A 13,061-nucleotide genomic window follows, 5' to 3' on the forward strand; every position below is an offset into this window, starting at 1 on the left:
CTTTTCAATTCATCTCTCTGCCTCTTCTGAATCTCCTAATCCAACAAACGTGGGCGGTTTCAACTTCAGGAACTGTTCTACTAGTCCCAGCACTCGACACTCACCACCTGCTTGCTGCTGAGCTTGTTGCTCAAACAATGCCCCTACATTTGTTAAGGCCTCGAGAATTCCATCCACTCGAGGATCTCTTGCAGGTGTAGCCCTGGCTCTCCCCATAGTCTTGTAGTGTTCCCTGCACATCGATCATCAATTACTCAATGATGATCCATGCTGCTAATAGACTACTAAGTAACAAACATTACAAATATCAAACAAGTAACCACAGTTACCTGTTCCAAACACATGCATAAGGTATCTTAGGTATACTTTCCGCACTTGTCCTAATCACTTCCACTTCTATCACACCCTATCACTCCAGTCCAACCTAAGGCTCACCACCAAATACACCTTATCACTCCAAGTCTCAACCTTAGGCTCTGATACCAACTGTAGCGATCCAGAGCGTCACATACTAAGGCGTTCTTTAATCTTCTTATTATATCATTACGCATGCGGAAGGTAGCGTGCGATGAAGGTCAGCATTTATAACTTGAATTAAACATGTTTACACAGCACACTATGGAAAGTGCAATGGGAAGATCTTACAACTTCATTAACACTTTCAAACACATGGGCGGAGAAGAAACTAACGATTCACAAAAGTCGGAAGGATTCAAAAAGGTACTGACTCTCACTAGAATTAACAAAATCCTACAAACAACAGCTACTGTCCCAAGCCCAATATCATCGCGGTATACACAAAAAGAAGCCACCGTGGTTCCTTAACCAGTTTTCCCAATCCTGTTGATTCTCCTTAGTCCTCCATCGAACTAGGAATCTCTTCCGGGTCACTTTCCTCGGATGATATATCCACCACTCCTCCGTCGCCTCCACTAACACCGTTCGCTCCGCTAAATCCGCCCTTGGGCCCTAGATTCACACATGCACCAACACCACCATTCTCGGTCTCTAACATGCAAGCTCAAACAGCAACTTCCATTCATGTACAAGCTCTAAAACTCGCAGAAACACGCATGCACACACACACAAGGGAATGCTAAGAATACGGGTAGATGGAAAGGCTTAAAATCAAGCCCAAATTTCCTTGCCTTGATCTAGAACTTTGGGGGATCCTTCGGCGGGACTAAACACAGCTCAGGGACAGTTCTTGGCGAGACAAAAAGAGTGAGATGAGGCTGTGAGGGAGGACAGACGGCTGCTGGTCGGTAAGGAGAGGTAGGCAAGAAAGAGAGAGAGGGAGAGGATGAAGGTGAGTCTTGAGAGAATGAGAGCAAAATGAGCTAAGGAAGACGGAAATGAGGTTATAAGAGGGAGTGAGGGGCGTGGGAGATGAAGAGTCACCGGTGGGGGTCTAGGGAGGGCTCATCATGGGGAAAAAGGGCTATATCTAGGTTTAGGTAATGATTAAGGGGTTTCTTGTAAGACCATTTTCGGAAAAATCCTTATTGAGCAAGAGTGAGTAGCATACTTGAGTGTCTAGGGCTGTCCATTAGCTTACAAACAAATAGGACAAAAGAATGAGACAAATGAATAAGACAAACTGGCAATCTAGTGATAAAAGAAGAAGAAGAAGGCCACTTCTCCCCCTTCTTCATGCAATCCACTTCTGGCCATGCAAAGGGGTATTAGGGAACCCTTTGTGCTCTAATACCTCTAATTAGATCATACGATAAATTTCCACACCCATATCTTTTCATTTAATCAACCTAATAACCCCTGTACGAGCGATGCATCAAGTATGGCCAATTAAAGTTCCTTCAAGTATTCCCACGAATTTAAATAACTTTGATGCCTCAAGAATCATAAATCAAGGTCTCTTGATTAATCTAATCCGTCGAAATGATCGTGCTTCATTTATCACTAATTCCACTCCATATAACACCTTAATCAATTAAACGAAATTCAGGATGTCACATATTTGGTTCATTCTTAATTGACATATCCTATCTCCCATTTTAAATAGCATAGTTAACGGCTTTTCTAAACTCCTTAGCATTACTAAAACACCTCTTCAACTTGAATGTGTGATTCTCCATATCAATTTTAGCATTAAACTCAGGTTGTTTATACTAATTTTGACTCTCATATTGAAGATATTTACATTATCAATTAAAACATCTTCATACTCTTACTATCTCCAACCTCCTTATCTCTCTCCATTGAACCATCAACACGGACACCCTCATTTCCTAAAAAAATTTGTGTAAGTCGTCCATTTCAATAATGGCAAACTAGTCTTCTTTAACACCCTGCTATCAAGCATTCTATAGTTCACTCATTTGCATCCCTCACCTAGTGCAAAATAGACAAAAAAAATTAATGTAAATATGTCTCCATGCAATACATTACAAAACATTACATCGCAAAAAACAAAAAATCAGTAAAAAATTTCCACAACACAGGGACCATGACAACACCACTTGCAATAACAAAATGCACACATGGGACCACTTGCAATCACAAAAAAAAAAAAAAAAACAACTCACTTGCATCGATTCACACAAAAGGAGAGAGAATGTAAAGATAAGTCCTCCCAAACAAGCCAATGCAACACTTAAAATGCTACATTTTTTCGTACCATCACTGCCATCGGTCTTGTATTCGGCAACATACAACCTCCTTGTCGACATGTTGCTTCAACAAGTGCAATCGTCTTCTCTTTGTTCAAAGAAAGGATAAAAAATTGAATCTAGTTCATATGGGAAATTTTGAACGGTTTAGTTTAATTCAAAAATTTGGCGATTTTTGGTCATTTTGGAATTCACAAGTGCATGTGGTCAGATCAAACATCTTGGGAAAAAACTGACCATGCCCATGGTGTGGAACATGACATATGACACCCCATAAAATGGGGCATTTTTCTCAAAATACCCTTCAGAGCGGGGTTTGTCTTAAAGTAGCCCTTGAAATTGGTGAATTCGTTTAAATTGACCCCCTCAGGACATAAATCTTCACTAAACAATGACCATGTGCATGTCACGTGCTGTGTTTCCTGCCATGATATTAGATTTGACCACGTACATCTCACATGCGTTCCAAATTAACAAAGATCCTCAAATAATTTTACTTAAACTAAACTCAATTTCAATCCTTACTTAGTCCAGCGAGGTGATTGCAACTTGTTGAAGCAATCATGTCGACAATGCGGTCGCATGTCAAATGTGAGACCTTTGACGGTGATGATACTAGAAAAAGTATTCTTTTAAATGTTGCTTTAGCTTGTTTGGGAGGGTGCTTTGAGTTTTCTCTCATTTTGTACGAATCAATGCATATCAGTTGCATTTTGTAATTGCAATTAGTATCCAAGTGGGCATTTTGCGATTGCAAGTTGTGCCGTCATGATCAATGTGGTTAGTTCCTATTTTTTTTTTTTCTCAATGTTATGTTTTGTCATGTATTGCGTGGAAACATAATTATCTTATTTTTGCTCTCATTTTGCACCAGGTGAGGCATGTAAAGAAGATAACTCGGAAATATGAAGGAACACAGAATAAGACCAATTCATCATTACTGATCTAAATGACCTACATAGAAGAAATTCAAGAAACGATGGTGTCAATGGTGATGTTTTATAGAGAGGGATGGGGAGGTTGGAGACTAGACAGTAGCATGTAGATATTTTAGTTGATAATGTCTTCAAGTTGTGATACGCCCTAGAAATCCTAAGGAATTTAGAGAGGTCATTGCGAGACGGATGAGGTTGATCAAGAACGAATCAAATAAGTTGAGGGCAATGTGCTGTGTACATGCTTCCAAATTGTTGAGGGAGCATACTTTACAAGTCAAAACCTTCAACCATGTACGTACATGTAATAGGGCTCTTACTATTCTTTAGGTAAAAGCTAAAGGCTAGTAAGCAAGTATTGTGATAGAATGAATGTGACATTCTGAATTTCGACCCATTTTCGGGATTTATAAAATGATTATCTCATCGATGCACTTTCAGTTAAATCTCGCTCTAAATTAATCACTCATGAAAAGACTAACCGTTAGGGAATGGCTAGTTAGGAATTAAGTACGCACAACCTAAGAACTCGACCCTAGATTGACACTTCTACCATAAGGATTGACGAGGGGATATTTTGGGTCATTATAGACTGATCCAAGGATGGTTATTGAATGATTTGGCAATGTTATATAATTGGGTCGCGGGTGATTCCGTTTGGCCATTGTTTGAATTACAAACATTCCTAAACCAATTTCCAACGATCGTGTCCTTCAAAACTAGTGATTGGCCCACGCAATTACATGACAACCGAGGTCACCATGGTTGAGTAAACTTAAACATGGCTTGATATCGAATCAACTACGAGTTGAATACGCGTAACACCTAAAAGCCGCTCGTTAGCTTGAGATACACTAAAATCGCAATTGATCGATTTTGGCCATGTATTGAAATCCGAACTTGGGTATCGAACTTTCAAAGATATCAAAACTATTATATTGGACATTGCCTCATTAAGCTCGCTTAGTTATCGGTTTGCTCGGAAATTCTTGGAAAAGTGAATTTTGGCCCGGGAATTGAAAAAGACCCTTTCACCCCTTAGTGTTCTAGGACTTCTTGGTTGAGTGGAAGGGCATGTTGGTCTTTGTACCCCCCTAGTGATTCCGAATTTCATGGACAGATTTGCCCTTCTTGCTTTGGTTATTTTCCTAATTGCCATTTCTAGAAACCTTTTCAAGTATCAACCCTAACCTTTGGATCTTGACTTAGGGATCAAGAAGTGATCTCAACCCTTCATTTGGATGATGTTATTCAGCCATTCTCTCTCTCCCCATCATTTTTTCAGATCAGCCCTTTTTTTCACTCACTTTCACTTTCACTCACTCACTCTCACTCACACCCCACCACACCGACCAGCTACCACCATCCACCACCAACACCATCATGCCACCATCCATAGCCGCCGTTCAAGCCGTGACCAGCCACCGTTCGTCGTTTCGCCGTTTCGCCGCTCGCCGTTCGCCGGAGTTGCTGCACTGACCGCTGGCTGTTGCTACTGGTTTAGTTGGGTCTTTGGGTTTAGAATTAGTGGTAAGTAACTTCCTAAAGCTTGATTAGGTTGATGGGTGACTAATTGACTATTTTAGGGGCTGATTAGTGGTTAATTGTGGGCTAATTAGTGGCTAATTGTGGGCTGATCTAGGGCTGATTAGTGGTTAATCATGTGATTTAATATTAATCATATGGCTTATGTGGCTGATCATGTGTTTAGTATAATCGTGTGGCTTAGATTGATCGATCTTGTGCCAATAAATAATCATGTGGCTAGAATTGTTTGATCATGGCTGATCATGTGTTGCATTGTTAATCATGTGGTTCAATAGTTGATTATGTGGTTTGGATTGATTGATCATGTGATCATAGTTAATCGTGTGGTTTAGAATGGTTGATCATGTCCTAATTATTTGATCATGTGGTGCACATGCTAATCATGTGGCTGATTGTGTAATTAATGTGGATTGTGTGGTTGTGATTGTTGATCATGTGGTTAATTAATTTAATCATGGATGATTAAGTGATCAATGTTTGATCGGGTGGTTGTGATGACAATCATGTGGCCGAAATAGATTATCAATGGTGGATCTTATGCTTGAACATTGATCTTGTGGCTTGATAATGGATCTTGTGGTTAATCATGGCTAATCGTGGTGTATCATGGCAATTTATGGCTAGATAATGATGTTTGATATGGTTATGAGTGCAATTCATGACATGTTCGTTCGTAGGAAAATGCACGTCATAAACACTCTGCATTGGCTAATTAAGAAAGACGAAAATTGGCAATGAGTGATTGTTTGTGTGCATGGCCATGACAAGTTCCGTCTAGGCGGGAGTTCTAGACGATGCCCGGCGGGAGTTCGGATGCCGTCTAGGCGGGGGTTCTAGACGTTGCCGATCGCGGTGGAGGCCGAATCGATGCTCCTTATTGGAATGCCGTTGGGTACCCGGCTCGCTGAGGGGTTCGATCCCCAATGTTGCCGCGCTCGAAGTAGCGAGGCGATGCCCGGCTAGACCGGAAGACCGGCGGGGGTTCGGTGTGGCCCGAGGGGTCGTTAATAATCTGGACAACTACGAGTGTTATTTGCATTTGAGAATGCTTTGTGTTCAAGAGTGATAGTTGAGCATGTCTGGATTGTTAACTATCGATATGCATGTTTATGCAATGCCATGATATGTTTGTGTTTGGTGACCACGTGTGGTATGGTGATACCGTTGCGTGTTTGTTAGAACTTATATTATGTTTTGCAAGTTGGTTGTTCTAATGAAAGGTTTTGCTATTGAGTTGCTATGTTAGTAGGATTGCATAATTAGGGTGATCCGGAGGTACGTGTTACCCTAAGTGAGGCCTAGGGAGTTTACTTATTAAGATTTATTCTCATTGTTGTAATTCAAACCTTTCAGACCCTCAACCATAAACATGAACGGCCCTCCACAACGTTTTGGGGTCCCAATGGATATGGAGCATATGTTAACGGAGTTTCCGGTAGGTGAAGATAGGGATCATGTCATTTTGGATGCACTCCTTTTAATAGAGAAGTTAGGCTAACCTAACCACCTGATCCTTTTTTAGTATGTGTGTGGTTTGTAGTGGAGGCCTCTAGTAAGGCTTGTTTGGTGTGCCGTTGTAAATAACGTCATGTTTATAAAGTGGCTTGTTGTTCTGTTTCATTTCTCTCTTTACTATCCCGTTTAATTGAATGTTGAATGGAGTGTTCGAGTTGCTTCCGCATGTATTACTCTTAGTTCGTTTGTATCGGGTCGGCGACTAGTCCTGGGAAGTCGCATACTTAACGATCAAGTGGGATGTTGCAAGCTCGTAGGGTGCGGAGCGCGACAGTGAAGAACAATTCTACATGGCCAGGTGCTTCAATGAAGCAAATGATGGAGTACGAGAATGTTCTGAAGCTGTCGAGGTCAATGGTCTACACAACTAGGGCTATAGCAACAAGTATGATTGCACGGAATGAGGAGGAGCAATTTTGGTTGCCTATAAACTATTGCAAAGCATTTCTTGATGCCAACTTAGGATCCACATGTAATAAACACCGAGGCATTTCAAGAGAAATTCAAGTTTAGTCTACATTTGTCTAGATGTATTTAGGAGAGGTTTTCTAAAAGGATGTAGGCACTTTGTGAGGTTTGATGATTGTCATTTGTCAACGGGATACAATGATCTAGCAGTTGCAGCCATCAATGCCAACAATTAGATTATCCTTTTGCATGGGAAGTAATGAGACAAGAAACATAAAAGACATGGCATTGTTTTATTCATATAATTACAAAATAACTACATATTACAAACCTTGAAAATACAAACTTCTGGACTTTCTTGTGTGACAAGCAAAATAACTAGTGCAAGCACTAGCATATTGATGTACAAAGATAGAACATAAATTTTGTGCATAAGGCATGAACTCCAAATTGCATCACAAGGAATTGAAATTTTAAAAGTTGGTTTAGAAGGCTACAATGACAACTAGGGTATGTGATTATGAGTTAACAATATAAGAGATGAAGGCATTTAATGATAAAGCTTATGATTGCTTATCCTAAAAAGCTCTAGTGCAATCGAGCAAGTCTCACTTTACAACAAGCTCAAAATGTGACACTGTTGAAACAATTGACAAGAAAGATTCAACAAGCGCATCATTAATGTCGGGATAAAACCTATAAACACAATGCTTATATCAATAAGAGTGCAGTTTATGCAGAGGATTCATAAGAAAACGGAAGGACTACACCAATGTGATATGTCCCTACATGTAAGAATTAGAGGTTTAAAAGTAGTTTTCAGAATCATGGATTCCTAGCTAGAATAAGGAGGATGGGTTTAAATTGAGTGGGTCATTCAAAGACAAGAGGGTTCTTCTTAGCAAAAATAGAACTTGTAGTTGTAGAAGATGAGAACTAAGTTGAATCCCTTGCAATCATTTTGTGGCAACTCTTATATACATGAGGGATAAGTCTAAAAATGGGTTTGCACATGTTTCAGTAAGGAAACATTCATACAAACTTATAGCCATGTTATGCATGCTATAGATTCCAAGAAACATGGCCTCCTAAAAGACCCATTTCGCTAGATGTGCCCGAGCAAGTTGGCAGAAAGAAAGAAAAAATAACAAAGTCAGTAAATGAAAAAACTAATAAAAAATTTGAGGAAAAGAAAGAAAAAAGTTGTGCAAGAATGAAATGAGAATAGCAAAGAAATGAAGTAAGAAATTGGGACTCAATTTTGGTCAATTCCCCCCTTGATTGTGACCCAATTGCAAGTAAATAACACAAGCAATTGAGTCAAATCAGATATTTTGGGACTAAATAACCCCTGTCCATGGCATGTAATACAGCACATGAGACGCACGTGGTCGTCGTCTGACAAAGATTTCTATTGCTAGTGAGGTGGGGCAGTCAATTGAGATAAAGTCACCGTCTTCCGGGACACTTTGATACAATTTTGAGAAAAATGCCCTGGGTTCTTTTGAAATTTTCCCTCACATTAAGCCCATAAAGTGCCATTTCACCATGCGCTCATATCAGATAGTGTGCAATTTAACTAAATATGCACACTCAAAGAGAAAGATAGTCCAAACTCAAACAATGGGCCGGGACCACCAAATAGATTAAAATGGCCGGAGCATAGATGTGAGTAAGATTTTCCATAAAAACACAAATTCTGAACCAATCTGGACGATCATGGATAACAGTCATTGAATATCAGACTATGTAACATTTCACCAGACCTAGACAGACAAGCTTGGTTTGCTCTTGCACTTCATGACCACAAGATATGTAACGATGCCGCCATATAAACCACCAAATTTGTTATTAAACAAGAAAGAAGAACAATCAGTAACCTGTTTCTAAAGCCTCCTCTACCTCCCGCCTCTCTTCGGCTCGTCGTAGCTGCAAGCAGCATTGAGGAAAAAATGTCGGCGAAACATCACGATAGCGAAGACAACGGAAATCCGACGCTTTCCAGCGATCCAAACAATTAAAGCGACAAACACACCAAAAAAAAAACCCGAAGGCCTGAACCTGCTAAACGACACGATAGCGAAGACAATGAAAAGAAACATAAAATGGCACGAGCAGAACCCAATTGAGACATAAACCAGCAAAAAGGATCCGATTCAAAGCACTCAAATTCAAACTGATCAGTACCTTGTCTGCCGCATCGTCGTTTGCCGAGCCATTGGCTTCACGCGGAGATGCTAGAATAGATCCTCCAGCGGATTCGAGCAGACAAACGACCCCGGATTTGCGCCGCCGACGGCGTCGTAGGAACCGAAATCGTCGCCGCCGGAAAATTTATGATGTGAGATCGGGAGAGACGGGCTAGGGTTGGGAGGTTACAGGGAAGACCCATTTAGGGGTTCTTCGTGGGCTCTTCAGGGCTTTGGATAGACAATAAGTTGTTGGGCTTCAAGAGCCTGGCATGAGGGTCTTGATTTATTCCAATAATCATGGGCTTTGTACCGTTGCAACGGAAGAGCTCTATGAAGTCACGCATGTCGAAAAACCATTGGCTAAAATAGGACTCAGACACCTCAGTAGCCACCCTTCCCAAGTGGAAAGGGAGAGATGGGAAGTTCGAATTCCCATCGTCTCAGGAAAATTTGGGGTAGAGACGTTTAGTTTTAAGTATGGGATTTGACTTCCACGCTTGGCAAAGAGATAGAGCAAAAGTCCAAGAGTGAGATGAGAGTTAAAATAGCATAAATAAATAAATAAATAATAGGATTCTGACACCAACACCTAGAGCTCGGTCCAGCTGGGTAGGGATTGGGAGTGGGGCAAAGAGGTTGCGGTTCAAAACCTGGAGATCACCAATACACACACAACACAGTGGGAGCTAATTCCTAACAAGACAAAAAACTCAAAAGGATTCTAATGACAGAGAAAAGACATCGTGTTCACATATAGCCTATAATGCCCCATTGATGTCCATTACCTTAAAAGCTGTTGGCTTTTGTTGTGGTAACTCTTCTTCTTCTTTTTTGTGAAAGTTAAATTTTCTAACTTGCCTAGGTACAAAAGGTTTCGATCTCATTCGTAGCGATTGTGATTAGATAAATAAGCAAGCCTTCAGTGTTTACTATGCGTTTTTTTAGCACCATCAAGAAAATTCTCATATTGGCCACCAAAGTGGCTCATCTATAAGGATATTTGAGATTATAAACACTAACATGAGGAATTTCATAACGTGATGTGGATGTCTCTGCCAAAATATCTATTTCACAATAACATGTGAAATTTTCTTATGAGGTGCATTTGTACCTAAATGTAATAAATGATTTGAAAAATATTTTCCATTACCTTAAAAGCCGTTGGCTTTTGTTGTGGTAACTCTTTTTTTTTTTTTGTAAAAGTTAAATTTTCTAACTTGCATGGGTACAAAAGGTTTTGATCTCATTCGTAGCGATGGTGATTAGATAAATAAGCAAGCCTTCAGTGTTTACTATACATTTTTTTAGCGCCATCAAGAAAATTCTCATATCGGCCACCAAAGTGGCTCATCTATAAGGATATTTGAGATTATAAACACTAACATGAGGAATTTCATAACGCGAAGTGGATGTCTGGCTGCCAAAATATCTATTTCACAGTAACATGTGAAATTTTCTTATGAGGTGCATTTGTACCTAAATGTAATAAATGATTTGGAAAACATTTTCCTAAACCCAAAACCTTAAACTCTACAACCCGAAACCCTACACCCTAAAACCCCAAAACCCTAAAACCTCAAACCCGAAACACTAAACGTCAAACCTTAAAATCTAAACCCTTAAACCATAAACCCTAAAACCCAAAAACCGAATTCCTAAAACGCTAAATCCCAAACCTTAAAACTCCAAACCCAAAATCCCAAACACTAAATCCTGAAGCCCAAACCCCAAACCCCAAAACAATAAACCCCAAAGCTTAAACCCTAAACCCCAAAATCAAAACCTTAAAACCCTAAAACCTAAACCTCAAAACCCCATATCTTAAAACCCTAAACCCCTGAACCTTAAACCCTAAAATGCAATTTTCTCAACCATTACCTGGTATTTAGTTTGTCTATGGGCAGTAATTTTCTTTATGATTATATTAAGGTCATCCAATTCTATATCATATTGTATTTTGAATCAATTTCTAATCTAGTTTTATCCAAACATGACAAAGTGATATTTTTATAATTAAATGAAAAAATTGGGAATATAAATTTTTAGGGTCATACCAAACGCATTTATGTTCTTTTTCTATTATGGGAATATAAGTTTTGTGCAGTTACCAAACGTGTCTTTCTATTCAAAAACACGTCAAGGGAATAAAAATATAAAAAATATCTCTGTACAATCATTATGAGGAACAAAAATGTTATCAGACGGAGCCTAACTTATTGAACACTCTGCAATTTTTCTCTCAAATGAAGCGGAGGGGAGCACGGGGATGGAGGGAGGAGAGAGATAGTGTGTACGGGGGACACTTTTGCCCGGAGCCTAAGAGTCTTTCCTTTGAATTGTCAATTCTAGCGTTTGAACATATCTTCTTTCCCATTGGGGTCAAGCTATATTAAGTACTTTAAATCGACTTTTGCTTTATTCTCTGCGCTATTTCAAATCTTGCATTTATTTCATTTTGACTATTTGTAGACCCAAAACAATTGAAAGTTTTATATCATACAAATGTCACTACATAAATTTACACATGATGTTGTCATAATTTTTTGAAATTTCAACGATAGTTTAGCTGTTTCTTTATAAAAGCAAAAACAATGAATCTGTTAGCTATATAGGTTGGCTGGCTCGTCCATAGCGCACATGTGCTTCGTTGTGGATCGGACATGACCATTTGTGAGTCACAACTTCAAATTATCTCAACACCTCCGATCGTCATTTGAGCGTGCAAAATACGTATATGTCAAAATCCTGCCAAACTATGGCCCAATTTATTCATGGAAAATGAATGATTTAAAATATTACATATTGCACTACTTGAAATAATTAGTTAATGAAAAATAATTTTATTATTGATAACGATTTACATCTAAATATTTTTGTAAATAATAAAAATATCTTTCGTTTATTTATTTTTGTAAGCGATACAAATAATCATCTTTAAAAAAATATATTTTAAATTATTAATTTTTCGTGAAATAAACAACCCTGTCCATCTTCAAGGTTTTGTGACAAGTTGCTCCCTAAAAACACATAAACGATTACACTAATAATAATAGGAAAACGGAAAAGAGTGTTTACGTGCGGAGGGTCTGAGTCAGATGGTCCGAGCATGCGCGGCAATTTCTGTAGGCGAGAGGGCCCACCTGACATTTTTTTTGGTCGAAGAGGGCCCACCTGATTACTTATTTTATTTTATTTCCCTTCCCGTGCTTTATTTATTGAGTTAATAATACAAAAAAAAAATTCAAATTAATACACTTATGACAAATTTAGTTCAAAATAATTTTTTGACCATAAAAACCCCTAAACTGGTATACCTGTGACAAATTTGCCCAAAACTAATTTTTTGATCACCAAAAATCACAAACTGGTATACTTGTGACAAATTTTTCAACCGTTAAATTGAATTAATACCACGAAAAACTCCAAATTTATAAACTTGTGACAAACAGAAAGGTAAAATCCTAAACTGGTAAACCTGTCAACTATCACGTGTCATCCAAGTCAGTAATTTAACAGTAAAATTTAACGAAAACTAATAGAGAATAAATTTGTCACAGATGTACCGGTTTGAGGTTTTTTATGGTCAAAAAATTAGTTTGGAATAAATTTGTTACAATTGTACTAGTTTGGAGTTTTTGTGGTATTAAACCTTATTTATTTCCTTAAATTTGCAATGCACTAACGCAACGGTTCATATTAGACGGTTTGATTGCTTCAAAAAATAAAAAAAGAAGCATTCACTACCGCAGCAGTATCTCATTTTGTTTGCCCCCCAAAAAGCAAAAAAAGAAAAGAAAATTACAAATAAAAAAACTCACCGTTTTCCTCGAGAA

At 38.8% G+C, this 13,061-nt stretch overlaps 1 long non-coding RNA gene across 1 annotated transcript; it reads right to left on the bottom strand.

The window, feature by feature from the left end:
• Nucleotides 1–8,756: 8,756 nt before the first annotated feature.
• On the bottom strand, nucleotides 8,757–9,542 carry LOC115679556 (uncharacterized). The gene is made up of 2 exons (XR_004005518.2): nucleotides 9,224–9,542; nucleotides 8,757–8,965 (listed from the first exon to the last, which is right to left on the bottom strand). It is a non-coding gene; the product is annotated as an uncharacterized LOC115679556 (long non-coding RNA).
• Between the last annotated feature and the right edge of the window lie 3,519 nt (nucleotides 9,543–13,061).

The sequence above is a fragment of the Syzygium oleosum genome, unplaced genomic scaffold (genome assembly GCF_021117445.2).
Source record: "Syzygium oleosum isolate NSW1041296 unplaced genomic scaffold, Sole_v2.1 Sole_v2.45, whole genome shotgun sequence".
Classification (NCBI taxonomy): domain Eukaryota; kingdom Viridiplantae; phylum Streptophyta; class Magnoliopsida; order Myrtales; family Myrtaceae; genus Syzygium; species Syzygium oleosum.